This window comes from Cuculus canorus, chromosome 2 (genome assembly GCF_017976375.1).
Source record: "Cuculus canorus isolate bCucCan1 chromosome 2, bCucCan1.pri, whole genome shotgun sequence".
NCBI classification, from domain to species: Eukaryota; Metazoa; Chordata; class Aves; order Cuculiformes; family Cuculidae; genus Cuculus; species Cuculus canorus.
In genome coordinates, this window is record NC_071402.1 from 36,006,161 (window position 1) to 36,031,059 (window position 24,899).

Genomic DNA, 24,899 nt, shown 5'->3' on the forward strand with positions numbered 1-24,899 from the left:
ACTTGGAGGGGTGGGCTGTGATACACAGGCCAGCTATTTAGCCGCATTTACATGAGGGGTGATTGTACGTAGGTATTTAAGGATGGATTTTGGCCCATAATTTGCTATAAAAAAGAGCATTTTTTTCCCTATTATTGTTGTTGTTATGGGAAACGAACAAAGAACTTTTGGAAAGAAAATGTTTTCTAATGGCCAAGAATGTAATAGCAAGAGAATAAAGAAAACAAATTATCAAGATGAAAATAAGCTGCTGAAGAAAACAATGCTTAGAACCGCAAATTAAACAGAGAGAAGGTGCTTAAAAAACAATCCTCAAATCATCCCTGCTCACAACCAATAAGCTGACTGCAAGAGTACAACAAAAACTCTTTATTTCCCAAGTTCCTTCTTTCATTGTGAGAGATCAATGGATTTTTTGCCTCTTCCTTCTTGCTCACCATTACACTTCAGATGCTAGTTTCAAGTACAAGATAAGGCAAAATCCAGAATGACCTAGTAGCACTAACTAGAGTGAAACGTTGGCTTTAGGAGTCTCATCATCTACACATACAAAGGGGTAAAAATATTGGATGATGAAGCAGAGTGAGAAGAATGAATCCAATAGCACTGGAATCAAAAGGAGTATTTCCATTTACTTTAGTGGGCATTGAAGGAGTCCATCACAGAGCAGAAAAAGATGCATGGAGATGGTATCTTCCGTTATCAAAGTTTCCAGTTCCCTGTTTTCCGTATTCATGAGCATATGAAAATACAATATTTTCCAGTAGGTGCACAAACGAGTTCATTATGACTTAACATCAAAGAGGATCTGATGCCATTATCTTATTCTATGGAAAAAAGACACATTATTTTCTTTAAATGCTGCTGTGTTTCAAGAAATTACAGGAGCATCTCATTTTTCTTCTTTCTTTCATTTTTCTTCTTCCTGTTTCTGTGCACTCTTTACTATCTAAATCTTGAATACAGCCTTAGCCAGGAACCTTGCCAGAACACATTTCCAACCTGTGGTACAGATGGAGACTTAACAGCGTCCCATGATGAAGAAGGCTTACAGCATACTGTAATGCAAGATTAGTATTCACTGTTCTGCCATTGAACAGCAGGTGTTTAGGTACTGCTGCATGATGTATTGTTTGGGAATTTTGGGGAGTGTAGGTGTATGTGTGACAGCGAGAGAAATCCATCCTATAGAACACAGATAACCAATAAAACATACGAGGGTTTACTATGTGCAGGACTTTTTCCATACCTGAGACATACCAGTGATAAAGAGCTTTTTGAATCATTCCAGAAGTGATAACACATGACTGTTACCATGTCTTGGGGCTGCAGTGATCTTATTCAAGCTCACAAAAGAAAACACAGTAACAAAGCCTCCAAGGAAAACTGGAAGGACTGCAGGGAGTTTTGTGTGTGATTCACTCCATCTCTGAGTCAGTCCTGAATTTACGCACTCAGTTTCATGCCAGAAGAGAGATCTTTCAAAAAACAGGAAAGCACTAGACCTACATCTTTTTACAGGTTCAGCCACAGACAAGTTCATTCCTTCCTGAGACCAACGCTGTATAAAGAATATCTTTACACTGCAGCTTCTCATTTCACCTACAAACCACTTTATTCCAGTGGAGAACTCAGTGATTTCTGTGAGCATAAAGTGCTTTTGCATTTCCAAGGTTTAAATGTATGCAAGTTACAAGTGGCAAGATGATTGCAGTTGTAATTCACTGAAAACAGAGTAACCTGGAAAACAATTTTGTGGCTGACCTCACAAATCCCAATAAATGGACAAAAGAATCCAGTTCCAGTTATCCAATACTTTTATGCTGGACCATCTACAGGAACAATTGCAGAGCAGTCGGAGCAACTACAGTTTATGGGAGTGTTTGATTCTCCTCTGACCTTGTGATTCTCACTGCTTTCAGTGGGCAATGTAAGAAGTATTTCTGAATAAGGATATATCCTAATATTTCTCAGAACTGCAGCTCCAGTATTGACACATAAGGGAGCTCCAGCACACACAGAGCTCTCCCACTGCCTGGCACTGTTACCAAATCGTCTAGCCTTGCTCTTAATAGATTCAGAAGACAGAGCAGTAAAAAGGCACCAAATGTCAGCAACTTATGAACATCGCTGACTTCACTACTCATGCAGCAGTATTGCCATAACAATGGAAACATTCATTGTTTAAGAAAACAATGGATCAGCCTTTGCACATTAATGCAACAACTATTTCTATTTGAAAAACAGTCCGAGTTAAAACTGATCTCATAAACTTCTGGATATTCATAACTCAGAGGGATTATCTCAGTAGACTAATTTCTAAAGGACTTCTACCAGTTAAGATTCCATCACTTCTATCATTTCTGTCACTGAAAATTCCTTGGGAAAAGAACTTCCATCATCAATATACTTGACTTGCAAGGGGCAGTTCAGCACCAGCCTGAAAACGACTTCTGCCCTCCATTTCTGAGTGAAAACTTCTTGGTGTCGCCTTTTGAAGTATTAAATACTGCTTTTAACAGCCATGAGCAAACCCCTTCAACTAAATAAGACTAATCTATATCCATCTTTTTTTTTCCCCCAGAGACAACAGACTCTGTATATTTAATTTTTCATCATGATTTTGGTGGATATGACTAAAAAATTGCCATATTTGACCTTCATTTTAGAAAAATGTGTTAGCCTGACGCAGGAATCTATTTTGCTACACTGTAAAAATATACTGGTTGTGGGATTCAAGTCTGCTTCCAAGTGCTTCCCTAGCTAGCTAGTGACAAAGCTAAATACAACTCTTACACTTCAAAAGAACAAAGGGCAAATTTTTCTTTCTAAATTACAAACAGAAAGCCAAGCAAAAAATCTGATCATTATGTGAGGTGAAGAAAAATACAATAAAGCCAAAGTAGTAGGCAATAAACATAGAATAAATATCCTAAAATAAGAGAAAAATGTCAATTCAGCTCTCATATAGCAAGTCACTTTACATTTAACTTGCAATTATTCCTACTTTGACTTAACCAGGAGGTTTGATTTGGTAAGTGTACCAATACTGAATAGATGTACAGGCTTAGGGGATATTCTCATTACCATTATTTCAGTGGAATCAATCACTGCGGAAAGTAGAAGCGAATATGACTGATCTTAGAAATAGCAAAAAGGTGGCAGAATCTTCTTGAAACAGACTGAGCCTGACAGGCACTGATTCCTCTAAAATTACTTTTATATGAACTGTTAAAACCCCTCAGGGTGTAAGGTATTTCTGTGTTTCTGCTATGCAATTGTAGGAGAAGAAAACAAATTATTTGCATTTAAAAGGGTATCTGTCTCAGTTTAGGTATTTAGGAGACTCTAGCAGCCCCGAAATAGACTGATACTCAAAATACATGGAAGGGGAGGTGGAGCAGGAAATTTCTTAGATGTGACTTGATGAGGGTTAATAAGGCCCCAATTATGTGTGTGCTCTCTTAGTTGATAAAATATCAGCATCTCCCTTTGCATTACTATTCTGGCAGATTTATTTCTTTCAGCAGCCAAATACAGCCTTTTGTTTAGCAATAAACACAAACTAAAGACAAGGTTGCTTCAGACAGAAAAATAAAGCAGGCTTTTCCTATATTTCAGCAGCTAAAGTCACTGTGACTTGAAATCTGACTACTCCTTATGACCTTCTGAACATACAGAACAACGTCACTACAATCAATGAATCAAAAAGCAAGATGACCTTAATTTAAATTAAAGGAGTAATTTAGCAATGTGAAGCATGAAGGCAAGGAAAGAAGGAAGGAGTAGTAAAGGAGTAGTTTAGGAAAGTGAAATGTGAAGGCAAGGAAAGAAGCAAGGAAGCACTTGCTGGAAACTTTGCCCCTCTGATTTTGAGAAGGCATACATTTACTTGAAAAACAAATCAAAATTATTATAAGTAGTAAATCTTCTGTGTTATGCTGTTAATGTCACTGCTTTTTTAAAGACCTTTTTTTTTTTTTTGAGAAATGTGGAATCATTCCATAGACACAACTGAGCTCTGCCTTCTGCTAAGGGCTGCAGCACCACTGAAATTTGAACTCATTTAAGCAGTTCTGTTGTGCTTTCAGTTTCTGCTACCTTCTTTTATTCCTCCACTGGATTGAATTGTGACCAAATAGCAGTATGATGGTGAATGGAAAAGATAACTCACACATGGTATTCTTAGTGCTTTGGGGAAAACACACACACACATAAATACATTTGTTCATGTCTCATTCAAGATGTGAAAAAAAAAGTAATATAGCAAATCTATGAGAAATTTTTTTAAATTGGAAACACACTTAAAAACTCTCCTATGCGTTTGTTTTGTTTAGAATGATTAAGACTTCTGCTTTATGTTACCACAATAGACACTAAACATTTGCAATATATTTACTGAGGTTAACGGAATTATGGGATGAATTTGTATCTATAGCACCATTACAATTACATAATACTTTACTAATTGGAGTACATTTTTATCAGTTACAAAGGTGACTGATCAGTCTAACCAGAGACATTTTACATCATCAAAGTATTATATAATGCAGAATGTTAGTGATTTTTGTTTCTTATGAAAATAATTGTCTTTTGTTGTAATATTATAGTGTTCTACTTGCATAGCTGGATTAAAGATGGAGATAAAAGCACTTGTGGTTTCACTGGGATCTGTAGTTTGCTTTTCTCATATCTGTATGATCTGTTATACTAATGGTTTTCCTTATCGTGAACTGAAATAATGGACAATTCCTGAAGCAAACTATGCCCAAAAGAGTGAAAACTAAGTTATTCTAACATTAGAGATACAAGGATTTTACTTCTGTTTTGTGCTTCCCACGCACAGAACAAACATTCACTTCTCTTATTAAAACATGATGGTGGAACTAGTTCTGAGTAATATTTTTTTTTCCCGTATCCTACTCACAAAATCTAAATTACATTAGAGTAAAGCTTCAGCTACATTAAGTCTCCTCATCCAATGAGAATTTTTTAAAAACATATATCTTTTGAGTTTCTTCAGCAACGTGAAGGATTGAAGGCTCTTAATTATAAAAGTTATTTTAGATCTTAAAAAACTTAGGCCTACTTTCTTCTATTCAGCTTTTGTATTGTACATTCTTCACTTTTCCTGAAGTGTAAAAGCCAGTAAATTGATATCTGCAGTCTTCCCTTAAAACCACAGTATGCAGGTTAGCACTGTATCAAGTCACCAGTAAAATTCAAGGCCCTGATGCATGATTTTGTAAATTCATGCTCTGTTAAATTAAGAAGCTTGTTCTTCCAGCTGTTCTCTTTTCTGTACCACTATCTCTGAAATTACCCAGAATAATCACTAAACTAGGGTGGCTTTGGATTTCATATGTTTTAGATTTGTACATTTCAGCAGTGTTGGTTAACTCCTTATCTGGCAACAAACAGAATTTTAAATTAACTTTACAAGGATAATACATGCATCAATAAGACATGCATGTATTTCTCCGGATTTGGCTGGGATAATTTTCTTCAGCTTCTCATACTGGTCCAGTAATAAGGAGGCAGGGGCTGCACAACAAGCTGGGAGGTGACAGCCAGGACATGTGAACCAAAGTAGCCAAAGGGGTATTTGATACCATATGACACCATGCTCACTATATATATTGGGGGAGCTGCCAGGGATGGGGGATATCTGCTAGGGAGCAGACTAGGCACTGGTTTTCAGATGGTGAGCCATTGCATAGTGCATCACTTGCTTTGCGTATTCTATTATTACTCATCCTCCCCCTCCTATTATAATTTTCTCTTCTTTTGTTGTTCTATTAAACTGTCTTTAACCCACGAGTGTCACTTTTTTCTTTCTGATCTCACCCCCATCCTACCAGAGGAGAAATGAGCAAGCAGCCAGGTGGCACTTAGTTGCCAGCTGGGATAAATAGCAATGCTGGACTAAAATTAGGTTTTTTTGATTAGCAGTTTTCAAGTTACAGAGGTTTATAAGAACCACCAGTACTGAGAACTGACAATGAAGTTATAGGAAGAACTCCAAGCAACCTGAAGACGAAGGAAGGCGGCATTGCCAGTGTTGCTAAACAGTAGCAAGGAACTCAAGGGAAACAATATCACTGATGATAAGAAATGCAAAATTTTAAAGTTTGTTTCAGGGCTCCAGACTGCGGGTTGCAGTTGTTTGAAATGAGGCCATTACAGGACTCACAAAGTTCCCTTAAAGTCCTCTCAAACTTCTGATAAAGGCAATAAAAAAACATAACTGAAAAGATAGCCTAAACTAAAGATAAATTCTTGCATGGTTTTAGCTTGTATGCTTTAACTCGTAGTTGTCAACAATCCGTTTAGTAGGGTTCACAGAAACCCACTGAATTTGAAAGAGATTCTTTGAAGGAGATCTTCTTAAAGATGTCTATCGTTACAGACCAGGCCAAAATCAGGAAGAGAACCATCCCATGTGAATATATTATGGAGAAGTATTTGTCCTGCAGCTCTCTGTGAATGGAAGAGCGATTTAAATGTGACTTAAGAACAACTGCATATATCAGGAACAAATTACAAGCTGGAATGGACCGTTGCTTTAATATGCTGCTTTTTATAAATATTGAGTTTACTCAGAGACACTGAGAACTCAGGAAAAAACGTCAAGAACAAAATTTTACAGTAAAATAATGAAAACAATAATTTGAGGGCAGGTGTTTTAGAATAAGTAACTGTTATCACATTTGAGGATGACATCACACTGGGGATGCAGTGGACAGGGATGTAATTCAAAAAGAACTAGATGGGCTGGAGCAATGGGCCATCAAGAATCTTACGGAATTCATCAAGGACAGATGCTAAATCCTGCATTTGGGAAGGAAGAGGCTTTTGCAATAATAGGGGCTGGACATGGACTCACCGGGGAGCAGATCTGCCAAGAAGGACCTGAGGTAATGTTAGATAGCAAGCAGTTTTCCCATGGAGCACAGAAGGTCAACAGCATCCTGGGCTACATTAAAAGCCATGTATCAAGTAGATTGACATAAGTGATCATCTCCCTTTGCTCAGACCTCACTGGAAGGCATCTAGAGCACTTTCTTCCCTGTGACAAAGTCATGTAGCAGAACAAGTTGAACAAGACATCGTGCACTCTCAGTTTTCTGGGGCTTTCAAGATCCAGCTGGATAAAGCCCTGAGCAGCTGGATCTGATCTCAGAGCTCAGTCTAGTTTGAGACCTTCTGAGGTCCTTTCCAACCTCAATTTTCCAGTGTTCATTCCGTTTCAAGTTTTCATTCTGAGAGTATATGAAATGTTTAACACGTTTATGAGGAGCCTGGTTGTGAGCATCTTCTCTTCACAGGACAGGGTGACTTTCCATATTCTTGGCAGAGAGATAAAGAATTTACTCAAACATCCATATTCACATTATTTATGGAAGAACATAGTCATAGTCATACAACTGTGTTTTTTTGGGGAAAGAAGCGTCTCTATTAAATCGAGAACTAAACCAAAATGAACTTTGATGTTAAAGAATGGGTAGTTCTTTCCCTGCACTACACAGTCAGCTCTCACACTGTCTCTGCACATTTTGCTATCTTTCATAACAAAACTCCATAGAGCACAATTTGCTGTGGCACAACAAATGGACACAACCCAAACTGCGAAATTCTGCAATGGTCACTACTGGGACTGAGAGCAACACAGAGATTCAGACCCAGCTCTTCTCCTCTCAAGAGTGTGTGTGGTGGGTTAACTGGCTGGATGCCAAGTGCCCGTCAAAGCTACTCTACTCCCCTCTTCGGCCAGGCAGTGGAGAGAAAATATAACAAAAGGCTTGTGGGTCGAGATAAGGACAGTGGCAACAGTCAGCAATTATTGTCATGGGCAAAACAGAGTTGAGTTGGAAAAATTAATTTAATTTATTACCAATCAAATCAAAGTAGGATAACGAGAAATAAAACCTAAATCTTAAAACACCTTCCCCTCACACCTCCCTTCTTCCCAGGCTCAACTTTACTTATTAATTTTCTACCTCTCTGACACTTTATCACAGGGAGACTGCCAAAACATTTTGGAGCAAGTACACCAAGGACCAGGAATAGCTAGCTCACTAGCCAAAAGCATTCTGTTTCACTCTGTGTATGTTACAGTAGGCATAAAAGATACCCAGATGGACATGAAAAACATAGCAACATTTCTAGGTTTTTGCAGAAGCAACACACATGGTATTCATAAACTGCAAATGTAGCAATTCTTAACATTTGTTCCTGATGTCAATAAAGAAGATGTCTGGGAGGAAACCATTAACCAAACTGAGATTTGGTCCCAAGATTTGTTAATCTCTAGCAAGAAGACTGGCAAAATCATCACTAGCAAAATAGAACTGGAGAAATGAGAGAGGAAGGTTGACACTTCATCATCCTTCCCACAAGCTATTAATTTCTCTCTGAAAATCCAGTTTAACAATTTTTATTCAGGAAAAACAAATGCCCATAGCTGAGAAAGTATAGATGAACCATGGAAAATCTTTCTGATTAAGCTGGAAAGGCTGCATCCAAGATATTTCCCACTTAAGGACATCAAGGAAAAGGCCACTGTGTTTAAGCAGGGCATAGGACAGAACAGAACAAAACTTCCTATGAAAAAGATTAAGTTCATATTCTTTTGGCTTTAATTAAAACTGTTCCACATCACTCCACACTTCCGTTTAAAGATGTTTCCTGACAGGATTGAACACAAGATCTTAAAGTAAGAAAATCAAAAGATAAAAGGTAAATGGAAAACAGTTGGTATGCTGTATACAAAATGCGGGGAAATATAAAGGACATATAAGAAACAGCATGGGGCTTCTAAGCAAGAAAGAATTTTCTTCTGTCATGAAAAAAAAAAGGTAAAACTTAAACTTACATCTCCAGGTATGTGATTTCCAGACTGTTGAGAAAGAGAAAACAGATCAGCTCCTCTTCGACACTAACACCTCCCATGTCCATTACAGCTACTACAGGTACTGGAAAGTAGAATATGACACATGGCAAAAGCCCTAGAAATGTTTGATTTTGCAATACTGTGCTCAAGATTTCTCCTGGAAGAAGAGATAAGTATACCTTTGAGCAGACTGATATGTGGATGGATCAATTGTTATGTCCAAGAAGCACATTGAAATGTCACTGAGAGAGAGACAGAATGTATTTTCTTTCCATCCTTCACTTAACAATCTGGTCTGCCTTCCTTCAGGAGATTTATTAGCCACGACTCAGACTCCTACTCTCTCTGGTTGAGAAGCTGCCTATTTTAGAAGTTGCCCTCAGACTCATTTGTGAGGCCTTTATATATAGTGTCAGCACAGCAGTTTATTGCCCACCTGAATTTTCATCCCCCACTGTTCAATAACATAGTTCCTATTAAGTACAGATTTTGATGATTCATGATGAAGCAAAGAGCTTCTTCAAACAATGAGAATGGCCCACATAGAGGTTTGAAGATAAAGGCTGAGACATGAGCTGCTCATTTCATACCAGATCTGACTCAGCAAGGTGTCTGGTAGAAAGGAATGAGGCATTCTTGGAGACCTGCTCTGCCCTGTATTAGGCTTTCATCCAAACTAAGTGCAACACTTTTTCTGAAGATAAGTTGTTTGACTGTAAGGTACGACTTCAAAAAACCCAGACCCATAAATACATGCATACATGATATCAGTTCCAAGCTGAAAAGCCCAGAATATTTTTTTATTGCAGGCAGGGAAAAGTGGCAGTTCTGGCAGCTCATTCTGGCACTTAGTTGTAGACTTAAAAAAAACAAAAAAGGCAATAGTTCAAATAGCTACCAGATTCAATAAAATGGTGCTCCACATGTCTCTTTTCCAGTGTCATAGCAGCACTGGTATCACAGCTCAGGCTCCAGGACAATGCTGCGTTAGTGCAGCAAATGTAGAATGGCAGATTCACTGCTTCACATAACCTGAATTGTCTCTGACTGAAGGGCAAATACTGTTGTAGCAAATTAGCTTGTTCTGCACTGGACTTTGCACTGGAGCTCTGGAGGTGTGTGCGTGCACACCATTATTAATGTCCAGCAGAGGAGTGAAACAAACAGGTTACAGCAGTAGCATCAGATATCCCGGCTGGAGCTGCTGATGCTCATGTCAATGATGTCAGTAAAAAATGCAGAGTATTTTTTCACAACATGAACCATCAGCCATTGGAATAATCTTTTCAGGGAAGCGGTAGATTCCCCCATACTGGATGGGGGATACTTTTAAGATCTGGCTGTACAGGCTGCTGGACCATCTTGTCTAGATCGTATTTTTGCCAAAAAAGGTTGGATCCGATGATCCTTGAGATCCCTTCCAACCTCGTATTCTATGATTCTATGATTAGCCAAAGCAGCATGGACCTCAGTTCTAGCTAGTCATGACCTTCTTTTTACCTAACTTTTCCAGTCCATGCATAGTTATTGGTCTAGCTATGGTAACGGTCTCCCTAAATTGTATGCAATAGTGGCCAAGCAGATAGTGTTACAATCTCAGTTTATCAATAGGCTCTAGACGTAAAACAGATCACAACAAGGTAAATTCACATATACTTTACTAGGGACACATTCAGGAATCAGGTATTACAGCTATTCTTTTCAATAAAATAGTAAAAAATGACACCTAGGGAATCTTTGCTAAAAATTACTACAAAAGTTGTCTTAATGTATACTTTAATGCTACCAAGTTATTCTAAAATATAGTTAGCATTTTTGCAGTCCTTGAAAGAAGTGACAGTTAAAAGCTGTCATGTAATGGTTATTTACAGTGTGTTCAGTTTATTATTGCACTACTATTCTCTAATTTGTGACTGGCACACCCTGAGGCAGCCAAGTCAATGGGAGATAATCCTCAAAAGATTTAGCATAGCTAAATCCAGAAACATGGGTTTTTCACAATTATATCTTTCTTCCATTTTTTGTCCAACATCATTCCCCTGTACGATCATCCATTATTCTTCACTACGTCTTTAGTGCTTGCAGGCACCACCATCTCCGATCCCCCATAGCTTTATTTGCCCCACAGGCATTTGAGACATTCCTCCAAGTTACAACACTGGGTGATTTTAAAAACATTTTTCTCTAACTTAAATGATTTAGAAAGAAAAAGTTATGCATCTTGTGATCAGAATCCAGCGCTGAAATAGGTGACACTTTGAATGAGTACGGTGTTCCATTTCTACAAACAGCACTTCAATCACATTTAATCTAAAATGACCATCCCGGTCTCTTCAAGTGAACTGAAGCTCCTGGTGTTCAGTGAAAGACCTGTTTCATGTTTACTTCTTTGGAAAGTATAGGAAACACCTTAAAGAGCTGCGTAGGGATTACACTACAGCTGTTCAAATACAGGCAGCGTTTATCCATTCCATCGCTCATCTGTGGGCCAACCAAGGCACTCAAGATTAGATCGAGTCCCTACAGCTTAAGCTCCTTAGCAATCGTCATAAAGCAAGTCGGTAAGCTCCATGCCTATATGTGCAACTGAAAGAAGCAGGTGCCTTTGAAGGTTTCCAAGAGGAAATCCTGCCTGCCTAACCGCAATGCCTGGAGGCCTTCACAGGGACTCTCTTCATTGATCAGAGGGAGAATATGCCTTTAGGTAGCTGCTGTATAAGTATTTAACACTTACGGGCATTTCAGGTGCCTTGGTTATGTAGACTGGATCCCACCGTCAAAATCTCATTCACACTTTTAAAGCAGCAGCTCAGCAGGCACCTGTCTTCCTTTCCTCTTTTCTCTCTACACTTCTTATTAGCTTCTCTCCAAACCCTATTTGTTGATTTAAGAAGTCAGAAACAGTAAGCAGGCTCATTCCGTATCATGAGTGACAATGCAGCAATCCTCTCCTTAAAAATGGATATGCTTTGGAAACGGAAAAAAAAATAATGGAAAAGCATACATGGTTAACCTTCTGCTCGTGGCAATGCTTCCACAGCTGCATGTGTCTGCACCTTCTCCTGTAGACACTTGCAGTGTGTTGCAGAGTGCAGTGTCACCAGGTAGTGGAGTGATCTTACAGCTCACATCACCCTTAAAGGGGTGGCCACATTTCTCCCTCTCCCCAAAAGCCACCAGCTCCAATCAACTTCCTCTGCACCATGGGGAGCTTCTATCCCCTGCTGAGCCAAACCAACTCACTAGGCTAGCAGCAAATACAGCGTCCCACTGCTCCAGTGAGCTCATTCTGCATGCCAGGAGGTGAGCCAAGAGCCAGACCTGGTTAGGGGAGGAGAGCAGGAAACACACTGCTGGAAGCAGGATAAATGATAGGTTTCTCCAGGGCAGCATGCTATTCTGCTGGCTGAGTGGAGTCAAAGAACCTCATCCTCCATTGCAATAAAATCCCTTTAACAAAAGGGGAGTTATCACACAAATGATCAGAAGTTCCAGGGGGGAGCTGATTATGGTAAACCTCAGGAAAAAAAAGGTTTTTTTTTACTTGCCAGGTGTAATTTACACAGACACAAACTCTGCATGCATTTACATAGTGAGATTTGGGATTTCTGTTAGTTTCCTTCATGTTTTTGGAGCTGCATGCAAGTCAGCTTCCTCAGCAACCAGAAGGATTAGGTTTAAAAAAACAGCAAGGAGAGATCTGAACTTCTCATGTTAAATCTTGACTCTAACACTGAATCTTTGCAAAGAAGGCTAAGTATCATGAGACTGCTGATAAAAGTCAGGAGAGCTGGCAGTTCTGCAGACATTTATGGACTTGGTAACACATTTTTCTGTTTTTAAGTGAAAACAGACAAACCAGTGCACATTCTACAATAATGAACATCTTGGCATATTGCAATTACAATACTGGAACACAGCACAATTCTGTTTTTATGAATGCTTTTGAGAAAAACAATCCCTATGTTCAGCTCCCTGTTACATCTATTCTCCAGAACTCTAGTGCCAAAAGCTTCCCCATTTTCTCTGTGGGCTTTCCAAACAGAGTTCACCTCCTGTGAAGCACCACAAAAATACAGCTGCTGTGGAGCAGCTCTTCTGCTTGCTAAGATGGGTTAGAGTCACATCATAGAGAAATGGCACCATGCAGTGCCATGATTACCCTCAGACAGCATCGGGAGAGATTTTCTTTTTCAGAACATAGAATTATTGACTCTCAGCGTTTTGCTTCCATTTAGAAATTCTATGAAATATTCTATGGATAACCTAGTATTGATCAACAAAATATTCTGGATTTCCACAGCACAGTACCACATTTAGCAATCTTACAGAATATGATGGTGGTATCATCACACTAATCTGTGATAAAATTGGTGAAAAAGAGTATTTTTGTTTGGAGTTCCAGCAGTATTATCAACTTTGCAGGGAGCCATAAAAAATAAAAGGTAGAATTATAGTCAATTGCAGTTTTAAGTTAATTTTTGCACATAATAACTCAAACAAAGATTTTAAAGAAGTCATGATGAAATCTTGGGTGGAAAAATCGACTATTCAAAAAATGTTTCACTGTAACCAAATCATCAATAATGGGTTAGGCTTAGGAAGGCTCAAAACTCCAGGTTTAATAGAACACACACAGTAACAGAGTCTTACCAAACCTTTTAAGTAGATTGTGAAAGTGGGAATTAAGGTTCTGGGAAATCACTGATAACAAATCTGCTGTGTGCAATGCCTAAATAAGAAGATGAAACAACTATTACTTCTCTCAGAAAATAAAACTCTTGAAACACCAAAACTTAAGGAATTACTCTCACTAATTAACTATAACCTTTGAGCATGAACAAGCAATACAAAAGCAATGATCTCACGGGAGCTTTCACAAGGAGTCTATTGACAACTGAAATACACTAAAATAATCCAGCTTAAAAGTGTCTGATTTGGCAATTCTTATATCAGTGCTGCATTCTGAGGTGAGACTGGTGAAGGCCTTGAGTCGTTCCACTTCAGTGTCCTTTACAAGCACAGAACAGTGTTGAATGTACACTACTTGGTAAGAACAACAGGAGAGTTATTGCACTCTCTTCAGATGGAAATGGTGAATTACTGTTGGAGCAAGAAAGTTTAAAGACAAAAAACGAGAGAGGAGTAGACGGGAATATTACATTGCTGCTCCAGCTGGCGAGGCAGTGATGATTTAGGACTTGTTAAGGAAAAAAGTAGGCTGACTTGCTGCCACTGCTGGAGCACATCAAAGGGAATTGTATCACCTCCCACTGTATTCTCTTGCTGCTTTCCATACGTGTAGCTGCGTAGGGACAAGGTCTACAGGTAATTGCAGTGCAGAGATGGCCAAAACTCAATGGATAATTCACTACATTCATACACCACCCCTACTCCATCTGTAGCTCCCTTACAGCAGCCCTACCTGTGATGGAGGTGTTAGGAAAATCTAGTATGAGAAAGCCAACTGCTGGCTGACACATGTGTCACGTAGCTCTTGTGAGCTGTGCTACTCAGTGCTTTCTAATTTAACATTCTCAAAATCTCCTAAGACCACGGTTAAAATTTAAACAGGCATTCTGAAAACACACTCTTGATCCCATTATCACTGTCGTGGATGAGATTACAATGAGGGTGGTAATGGCGGAAATTTTTTAGGAGAGATCTAGTATCAACAGCAGGAGTGGCCACTAATTGGATTCTTTCTTTGTCACCGCAGAGTTGTCACGGGACCCTCGTTCTCTGTTGAACACTGCAGCTCTCAAGGCACTCAGAAAGGAGCTTTCTCAATTGTTATCGCATCAGTCTGCCTCCCCACTCAAACACAAATCCCCAAAAGCCCCTTTTAAAGCCAAGGAAATGATGGAACCCATGACTCCCATGACATCTGCAACAAGTGTCCAGCCTCCCCTGGGAGAGAATGAGTTCTGTACACAAGACTCAAACTCCTGATCTTGCATGAGCAAACATATATCATCAGGAACAGTATGTGAGTTAAACAAAGCTAGATAATAAACGGCAGGCTGTCAAAATAGTCTGCAATAAAGTGATCTACTCAGAACAGAATTTGCAGTCTTTCAAGATATTTTTTTACCATAGCTGTCTAACTTCCACTGAGTGTGGGTTTTATAATGTCTTCCACATTTGGGAACACTGTCCCCAGCAACCCAACATTTTTAATAAGCTGTTTTTATCAGTTTCTAACTGGGATGAGGGGTGTTACAATAATTTTCACACTGATACTTGCCACCTCTAGAATAGTTCCGGATTCTTACAGGCACATTTTTTTCCCTAATGACCTCTCATTTAACCTGCTTTTTGAAGATGTATTTACATGCCATTTGGAGATTCAGCAAGGTTTTTTTTTTTTTTTTTAATGTGAAATTACACCAATCATAATTTTTTTACTCTGAAAAGAAGGCAAAAAAAAAAAAAAAATCAATGAAAGGCCAAGGAGACATGCCGAGCAGCAGAAATTGAAGTTGCATATTATAATGGAAGAAACCCACCCATCTTGATTATAGAGTGCTAAGAAGAGGAAGCTCCTGACAAGCAATAAACTGACACACAATTAACACAATTCAGGGCTGAACATATTCTGGCTGGAGAAGATTTTCCTGGGGTTCTGTCTCACTGTTCAGAGCAGTGAGGGGGGTGGAAAAAAAGGTCACACTGAAAACAATTTTATGAAGAAAATCGGTATACCACCTAATCCTCATTAGTTGCAGGAAAAAGAAACCCACCAGCTTTTGTGCAGTGCAGATTCCCTCACATCACAAACACAGTTGATAGTACAGACATGCCTGGTATGTTCAGCATTCCGTATCGAGCAAAGATGAATTAGCCGCAACAAAAATGTATTACGGCTTTCATGCAGCAGCTTATGGATCTGTTTGTACCTCTGGAATTTTTCACCTTGAGCATATCGTGGATCTACTGAGGTTTGTACTGGTCTCAGATCTTTTCCTCAGATTATTTTTGTCTCACTGTGAGGAACATCTTTGTGAGTTTTACACTTTTTACAGCTGCTAGGATGCTAATGGGAACTTCATGTGTGTACCCAGCACAAGTGCTCTCAGGGTAAAAAAAACCAATGTCAAAGGAAGGTATGTAGGAGTCACCATAAATATGTCTTTGAATGTTTACCATCTGGAACAGTAGATTACGTTTTGACAAGAAGCTGGACTGCCCTGTGGGCATTGTCTTTTAAACAGCCCCATCATTATAAAGGAAGGAAAAACATGATTTGCTGTTCCTAGTTTCTCAGCAAGATTTTCTGGCAGTGCTAGAGAAACTTGACTTTTTTTCTAGTAAAACAATAACAATCTGGGCATGTGTAGTTAGCTATGCACTTTACTGAAAAATATATTTCTTATAGATGATCTGATCTAAGATCTAATGAGGCCCACAGAGAGGGCTGCTTTTCAATTAGGTTTTGACAGCGTCAGGCTACACAGTTCACAGTGCTGCACCTTAGCTTTGCTGGAAGACTAAACCTCTGTGCGCTGAAACTGGCTTATTGGGCTTCTCACAGGACACACTGGGAAGAGTGAAGAGGAGAGATCCAATATATAAGGCTTTAATACAGAGTCATAGTGAGAGTTTTCTTTGGTTTTATTTTTCATTTTTAAGCTTGTAAAAGTTTCCATCACTTTTTACAATAAGAATGAGCAGACTGAGAGGAAAATCAAAATGGTCAGATCTCTTCCCATTTGTCTTAATCTGGTCATGTTAGGGATTTAGCTTATTCTCTGTTACAAATTGCTGTGGGTCACTGCTGAGGACACATTCATACTGAAGAGTGTGTTTGAAAATACAATCTGAGAACAACCTGTAAAGGGGCTAACTAGGCTGCTCAAAACAAAACCAAAAAGTTTAAAAAAGGTTGGTTTGAGGCAAAAGTCTATGTGCAATATGAAACATGGTTTTATGAGCATCGTTACACAGTTGAATGCCAAAATTACAAAGTTATAAATCCCCTTGCTCAGCCTACTAAACAGAACACATTATATACAGTATCCTTCGTAGAATGTCTCACCTGTAAATGGTGAGGACAGTGTTAGATTTCTTTCACGAGTAGGAAGCCAATAATTCATAAGCAACACAGGTATGTGAGAGTTAGTGTGAAGAACTGTTATAGTGTGAAAGAAACAAATAGTTTTGTTACTCTGCACAGGAAGATAGCACATACATATATATATAAAGTAAATATTTTATTAGGGAAAAGAAAAGTAAAATAACCTGTCCTCTAGTTTATCCATCATTTGGAGTAAAACAATTGAACATCTTAATTCTCTAGTAAGCTAACATACAGTAATTAGCGATAACATTTCTGACTTCTTAGCTATTTTGCTGGGCTTCCCACTCCCCAGACATCAATGAATTATATAGCAGAATTAAATGAAAATTATAGCAGAGTCCTTCCACAACTAATTTCTAATCACATTTCTGCCCCTCTTCCTTCCTAAACATAAATTTTTACTTACTTTTAATTAACACTACAGATTGCTAGTTTAGAACCTGTAAATATAGCGAGACTTTAATGATCCATTATAGTGATGCTACTTAGTTTTCAATGACTTGTAAAACTTTCACAAACAGATCTGCAAATGAATTACATCCATCTGCTCTGCTGCAGCTGCAAGAGCAGCATTACATTTGTACCTTGACTTTCCCTACTTTCCTGAGTTTCTCTTAACTTAAAGCCCATGTGTAAGCCAAACCATCTCTACACCAGTCATCAGAAGCCCAGCCAGGTCTCTATAAAGGAGTTTCCAAACTTTATAGACATCTCAAACGCACTTTCAAAACACTCTGGTTTGCCTCCCAGCTGAGCCCCAGACAGGCTGCCCTCTGCTCAAGCATCCTCCTCAAAATCTAGGAAATACTCTACCGCGGTTCCTTCTCCCGCCTGACCACGCAATTTCCACGGATCTGTGGAGACCCGGAGGCATTTACAGGAACAGCAACAGACGGGAGGGATGTGGCAGCCGCTCGTCCTGTGCCGGGGGTCTGCGCACAGCACGTGTGTGCGAGGGGAGAGCGGTGCTGCGAGAGAGGGCAGAGGCGGCACCCGGGGCGGGATACACCACTCCAGCGGAGGTTTTCTAATCTACACCTTCAAAAGCGTGACTTTAGCTGCGTTCGGAGCGGTGGGTCGATGAAGACACCGAAGAATCAGGCTGTGCTCGCTGTTATCTGTCAGCCGTACAATAGCAGCATTGATAAGGCTGCAGCAACTGGCTTTGACAAGTGTGCTGTGCAAGCATTCCTCTGAAAACCGTGAAGGAAAAAGGGGGAAAAAAAAAAAAAAAGACACGGAGAGAGAGAGGCATGAGGTGCCTTTTACTTTACCTGAACAAAGTGTGGGGTTTTAATTTTCCCTCTGAGCTGCTGGAAACGATTCCTCCCTCTTCTCCCTCAAGGCTAGGTAGTTCTTCTTTTGCTTGCAGCTCACACTTGGGGAAGACCACACAGCTCCAGCAAGGCTGCCTCTCTCCCCTAATCCCCACTCGAGTGTGATGACACACACTAACCCCAACCATCTGTTGAAACACGTCCTCAAGCACTGAGCACAGTGGTGTGTCAAGACGGGCTGCCCAATCCAATCGCTGGGGCTGGGTGGCTCTTAAGGAGCTGGAGGCAGAGACAAGGGCAGAAACTATAAGGCTGAGAACTCTTTAGCAAAGTAACCTGAGATTTTGAGAAAGGGCTGCCGCTGGAAAAAAAGAGCAGAAGGGGGAGGTACTAGCGGGAAGGTAGAGGGAGTGGATTAGTCTGGTGGCCAGTTGTGTTACTTCTCACAACTCCTTGTATTCCCAGGGGACCACTGGGACACCCCCTAACCCCCCCCCACCACCACCACCAACACATACACAGTGGGATGAACAGAAGCACAAGAGCTACTGAAAAATCTGTTTTTTTATGGGGAATCTCTTGAAGGCAATCTCCTCTGAGAGATACTTTTTTTTTCAAATGGGGTAAAAGATGCAGTTTGAGAATCTGATCAAGTGCTAATGTGGGACTCGTTTCCACTGCAATGTGACATCTGTATCCCGAAATCCCATCTCCTTACCGTGCCGCGATCACCCCGCAGTGATCCCGGGGGAACGGCGAAAAGGGGCAGAAACCAACCCGGGGGGGCGAGGAAGGGAGGAGAGATCCAAAGGGCAAATATTTCTACTCCTGCACAGATCCCTGCCAGCCCTTCCTCGGCTGCCGCGCTCCCCCGGGCTCGGTGCGGCAGCCCGGGCGCTCGCCCGGCAGCGGCGGCTGCAGCCGCTCCGACCCGCGGCGCTGCGGGGACAGCTCCGGGAGCGGCTCTTGCGCCCCCCCTTCCTCGCCGCTTCCCCCACCGGCCTCGGACTTTCAAGGTTCGTGGCCCTTCTCTTTCGGATCCCTCCACTCCCCCTCTCCACCTCCAAGCCGGGGCTGGGGGCGATGGGCAGGTCTGGACTGTGTCTAGCCCGTGCCTCAGTTTCCCCCATTATCACGCCTTCTCAGGGACGCTGCCAGGAAAAATACACTAATTTACAGGAGATGTCCGGGAAGGATAGATAAGAGACAGAAAAGCTGCTAAGTGCCAAATAAATAGTTCTTTCCTTTCCCCTCCCTGTAACAGGATAGCATGGAAGAGTGACTTAAAATCTCAAGGGTTTTTGCCTCGTTACCAAATGCCTGACTTGACACTTGCATTAAATCTACATTTTACATTATGACAGATATTGTGTTTTCTTTGAACTGAAAGGGAGGGACCTCACTTTGGCGTTAAGAGTTACTCTAAAAGTGTTAACATCCAACTTGAAGAAAGGTTTGCAGTTGTGAAAAGGCGCATTCTACTCAGCTATATGAAAGCCATATAAGAATCCTGAAATGTTGCTTTGGTTTACGTGTTCTTTAATACCTTACACAAGGCTGTTTCTGAATCGCTAGTGGCAAAGTGAATACTTAATAAATTGAGATTAAGGAGCTGTTGTTCGTATACAGTTACCTGTTACCAAAGCCAACCTGGAGAAGAAAGGAAGAACAAGAAGAAACAGTAGTCACAACAGCATTTGTTCTTAAATTCTTCCTAAAAGTGATTGTATGGTGTCTGTCTCAGCCTATTAAACTGAAACTGCTTTCACAGATGTTGAGTATTCACTAAAACACTACTCCCCAATCTGCTAATTCCAGATAAATAAACAACTAGATGATATTTTTGACAATAATATGTGGTGAAGTAGGGATGCAGCTATTGTCCCTGAGGTATTGTAAGATTCTTAACATTGCCAATTATGTCTTTAGGGCAAGGGTTTGGTTTGATTTAGTTTTATTCTAGCAGACTGTGGTCTGTAAACAGGCTGGATAACCTTACACACTCGGAAAGCCCTGGAGACATTATTAAACTCTTTTGCATTCTCTTTAGCTGTACTTCTTACCAGTATTATATTAGTAACTCTGCATTAAAAATGTGTGGTAATCAGAGATGTGGAATATAAAAAAGCCACCGAAATTGTGCTGCATCATCCTGTGCACTGACTCATTGTAAAAAATGCAGCTCTGCTCACAACTGCTGTGTTTGATATTGGTGAGATGAGACGCAAACTCAACAGGGTTTAACATTTAGATACTTCCAGCCAACATGAAAGACAGTTATGTGCAGTACTATTATTATTCTGTGTTGTGATTTGTGTATGCTTACATAGTATTGTATGTTATATCTGTGTATAAATAAATATACATGAAGAAGACACTGAGGATTCGTACGATGTACAGGCCCATTTCTGTTATGTTTTTATGCCTAAGTCAGGGATGCCTCTGCTGATGCCTGTCAAGACATGATAGTGTAAATTTGACATGGTTAAAAGGACCTCTAATTGCGTGTTTTGTACACAGACATGCATGCACACACTTCTTCAAAGACACTTCTACAATTTGAAATGCAAACTTTTGTCTCCAAAACCAATGTTAGCAATGATTATGCCCAATTGCACATGATAATGTTTTCACATAAAAGCTACTGCTGATGTTGTGGGATAATATAACCACTACTCTTACGACTCTGGCCAGATTTAGTTTGCTGTGATATTTTATAACAGACTTTTCCACCACTTCTCTACAGACTACCATCTGCAAAGACTTTCAGTTTTAAAGGCTGAAATGAGAGCTGCACTGGAAGAGCTATACCTGAAATACTGTTAAAGTGATGCATCATAAACCAGGTTCTCAAGTTGACTCTCAAACCTGTGAACTCCTGCTAAGGTCAGACTGTTCCCATTCAGATAAGACTTGTAACAAAGTGAATAATGCTCAACACAAGTAACTCAAGGCAATCCTAATATGCAAGATTAATTGTGATATCGAGAAGTAGTCACTCCTGGTTTGTTCCCACAGTTAACATGTCCCTTGCTTATTAGCCGAAATTAGCTCCCATGGTAGCCAGCTGTACCTTTAAGCCAGAGCACTGAGCATTGCCTACACTAAACTCATCACCTTTCGTCCAGCACAGATGGCCTTGGCAATTTTGTGTGTCTGTGCAGACATATGTACACATTCACACACCTGCATTTCTGCTCGAGAACCTCAAGTAATTCTCAACTCTGGCATTTTTAGCTTTCAAAAGTAATAAAAGGGGATTTTCATGTTTCCTGCAGCTACCTCAGTCTCTCCCCGCTGCCAACATGAATACAACCTGATTTTTTATTTCCTTGAATCATTATAAGTGTACCCTGGATTCATTTCATTTTGAAGGATTTATATAGGAACAGGAGAGGTTCTAGAACATGACTTTATGTGCACAGACAAGTTCGTGGTCAAATTCTAGCCTTGAACGTATTGATGCAGAGGCTCACGCTGAGATTGAGAGATACATTGATGAAAGGCCTCTAGTATCCTGAGTGACAAAGAAAAGATAAGTAATGAGTTACCAATAAACGTTTCTCTCTAAAGATCCCAGCAAATGGCAAATTCAGAGAAGCACAGAAAGATACACTTCTCCATATGGAGCACAGTGAATACGTGGAACTCCTTGCTGCAGGATGCATTGGAGGAAAAAAATTGCATGTATTCAAGTGTTTGAGCAAGTTCCTGGAAAAACAAAATCTACTCACAGCAAGTAAATACAAATGCAGAACTTCTGGTACAGGGATCCCTGTACGGCCTGTAGAGCATTCTGGACATTCTGTGCTTGCCCTAGTCTTACACTTCACCCCAAGTAACTACTGTTTTTTCCACTGTTGGGGGCTGCCCAACCTGGTATACCCATGATTTAGTGTGGTGCAGCTGTTCTAGCTTTCTTAAAGAATTCGGCCAGTGGTAGTTTTTAGGTCTCATGGTGGGTAGTATGAGAGACATGTTTCTTTTAAAGTTTCTTTTCAGAACTTCAGCCAAGATTTTCAAAGTTTGGCTCATAAATTGTGTTCAGGAACCTAAGTAAAAATGATCTGACCAAAAGTATTGAGTGTACTGAAGCTGATACTGAAGTTGGCAGATAATTTTATTTTTTTTCCATATGAAGGCATTGCAAAGCCAGGCATGGGCTCATGTAAAATTTGGGTGTGAAATCCAAAACTATTCTCTGTGTAAAAATTTAACCTTGAGTCACCTAAATTCCACAGACACATGGTCTTTCAAAAGCATTCTCCAGGCACCTCTGAACATCCCCCCCATGCTGAAAGCCCAAGTCCAAGGCCAAAAAAGATTCGAGTAAGGCATTCCTTCAATCTTCTGATTTGCTTCATTCAGCTCTCAGAGTGCATCTGCCAGAAATGGAGAGCATTAAGTGGCATAAAGATCAACCCTTTCTTCTAAAACCTGTCCAGAGGAAGAAAAAAATAGATAACTTGTGGGACATGCAACCAAATAGCTTTCTCCTCACTGTGCCTGTTTCAAACCCGTTCATTCAATCATAATATTTCAACAATAGTTATTCTATGAAAAAATATGATAAGGCTAATGTGCAAAAATGTTGAAAGTTTCAGTGAACCATGGACAGTGCGAGTAAAGGAAAATGTACTTGCAGGATTCTATATCCTAGAAGTGTGGATGCTAGTTCAGGTGTTGCAGAACAACTGCCGTAATTTCTAGGGTAATGGACTTTGAAACATAGACATATACATGTAATCTCCCAGAACAAATCCTTACATATGCTAGATACAAATGGACTGCTTTAGAAATACATTAAGGGTGCAGTTCCAGACTCACAATTAGCTGCCTGTGCATAGCTGTTGTGGGATGGAAGAGTCTAGTCTTCTTCAGTTTTTAAGAGAAGCTCTCCTGCCCTCCTCCAACTTCCCTGCAACAGAATCAGATGGCATGGAAGTTATACCCAACTACAATTTATCTTAGGTCTGTAATGCTAAAAATAGTTCCCCTGAGGGGTAAACAGAACAGAGGACAGAGTGCAGGTAAGACAGACTAAAGTTCATAATTGACTCAATTCATCACAGGACTTTACAATTTGTCAGATTGTTGTCATCACCATCATTTGTCCCCAGAAGAAGATTAATGGTTGCAATGATCATCAGTCCCAAATTTGTGTTGCTTCACTTATATCCCCTCCCAAAATACTCTTTCTTCTCATTTACTGTTTCTTCTAAGGTAGCTCCCTTATCAGTCATTGTGTGGTCATTCAGTACCAAAGAAGGCTGCTGCAATAATAATAATAATAATAATAATAATAGTAATAATAATAATAATAATAAAAAGACATGCTTCTTACCCTAGCAAGAGAGCTGGTTAGATGTGTCATAGCTAAACTTTTTTTAAATATCCCAAAATAAAAAAGAAGAAGGAAAAAAACAACAAACAAAACCCCCACATATTTGTCTTGTCATGCTTAGGGAAAAAAAAACCAAAGCCAGCAATTTTTTTTCCAAGCTAGAGCCTAATATGACGATTTAATGCACTGAGAAGCTGCGGTTCTTCCCTTCTCAGCTGCCAGTTGGCCAAGGATTTCAACTCCAGCACAGTAAACAAGTGATCGGTGAGTCTGGGAAGAGCCCAACACACCAGACAGTTGGAAAATAGAGGCAAAAAAAGGCAGGAAAATCAACAGACTTAACCAGTCAGCACAAGGTAGGTGATCCCATGTTCAGCAGTGGCGAAAGCACTAAGAGGAGAGTATATATGGAGTCTGCAAGGCTTCAAAGTGTGAGAACTCAGCGAGCAATGTGCTCTCAGAACTTGTGCTGACTTCACATTTTTGGATAGAGTTCAATTTCATTACTGAAAAAATTTGAGGTAAACCATCCAATACTTAACAAAAGCTGAAAAAATGCCAACAATTTAGAAGCCAGAACATCTCATAGCTTTTAATGTTAATTATTAGTAAACTGATGACCAATGGTCATCTTTAAGTGCCTCCCTCTTATGCAGTTCTCATCTTCACACTTACTCAAAACTTCCAGCCTGAAAAAATTGCAATGACAAAGAATGAATGACTTGGATGACTCAAACTCACCCATATTGGTAAAACTTTCATTATGAAGTTTCAATCTTACCATTTCCTTCTTTGAATATTGCACATAGTCAAGGTTCCACTTGCCTAAAAAAATAACTACGTTCATGATGTTGTTTGGGACAGAGCGTGGGAATACACATAGTTTAACATACAGTTGCATTTTTTCCTAGCGAGTCAAGGAAGCAACAGTCCCTGCAGCCCTTTTATTTTTATAAAAACAAAGCATCAGCAAATCCCATAACGCTGTAGTAAAATATTTCATTTAACCCCTTTGTGATCTCATCTCAGACATAACGATGAAAATATTGTGGAGCAGAAAGACCAAACACATTGCAGGATCAGCTATGCAACTGTATAGCAATTTTTACGTGGTAGCAGGGAACTTTCAGTCTCACTGCTTCTGTTCTCACTGAGAAAACAGGCTAATATGCTTAGGTTGCCTCTCATATATAATTAACTTAAAAGTTGCACCTGCTAAGACAATGAACCTCAAGGACATTGGCACCTAATGTAAGCACCTATGAGTAAACGAAAGGCTAATGCAGCCATTATAGCTGGCAGACT

The 24,899-nt window shown here is 39.9% G+C and overlaps 1 protein-coding gene across 2 annotated transcripts in view; it reads right to left on the bottom strand.

The window, feature by feature from the left end:
• SULF1 (sulfatase 1) overlaps positions 1-18,579 on the bottom strand; it is a 126,255-nt gene extending 107,676 nt beyond the window's left edge. Inside the window, exon 1 of one of the 2 annotated variants that reach the window (XM_054057637.1) lies at positions 18,248-18,579. The gene's annotated coding sequence lies outside the window, so the exon portion shown is untranslated. The remainder of the gene's footprint in view (positions 1-18,247) is intronic. The other variant, XM_054057640.1, reaches the window with a different exon arrangement.
• Between the last annotated feature and the right edge of the window lie 6,320 nt (positions 18,580-24,899).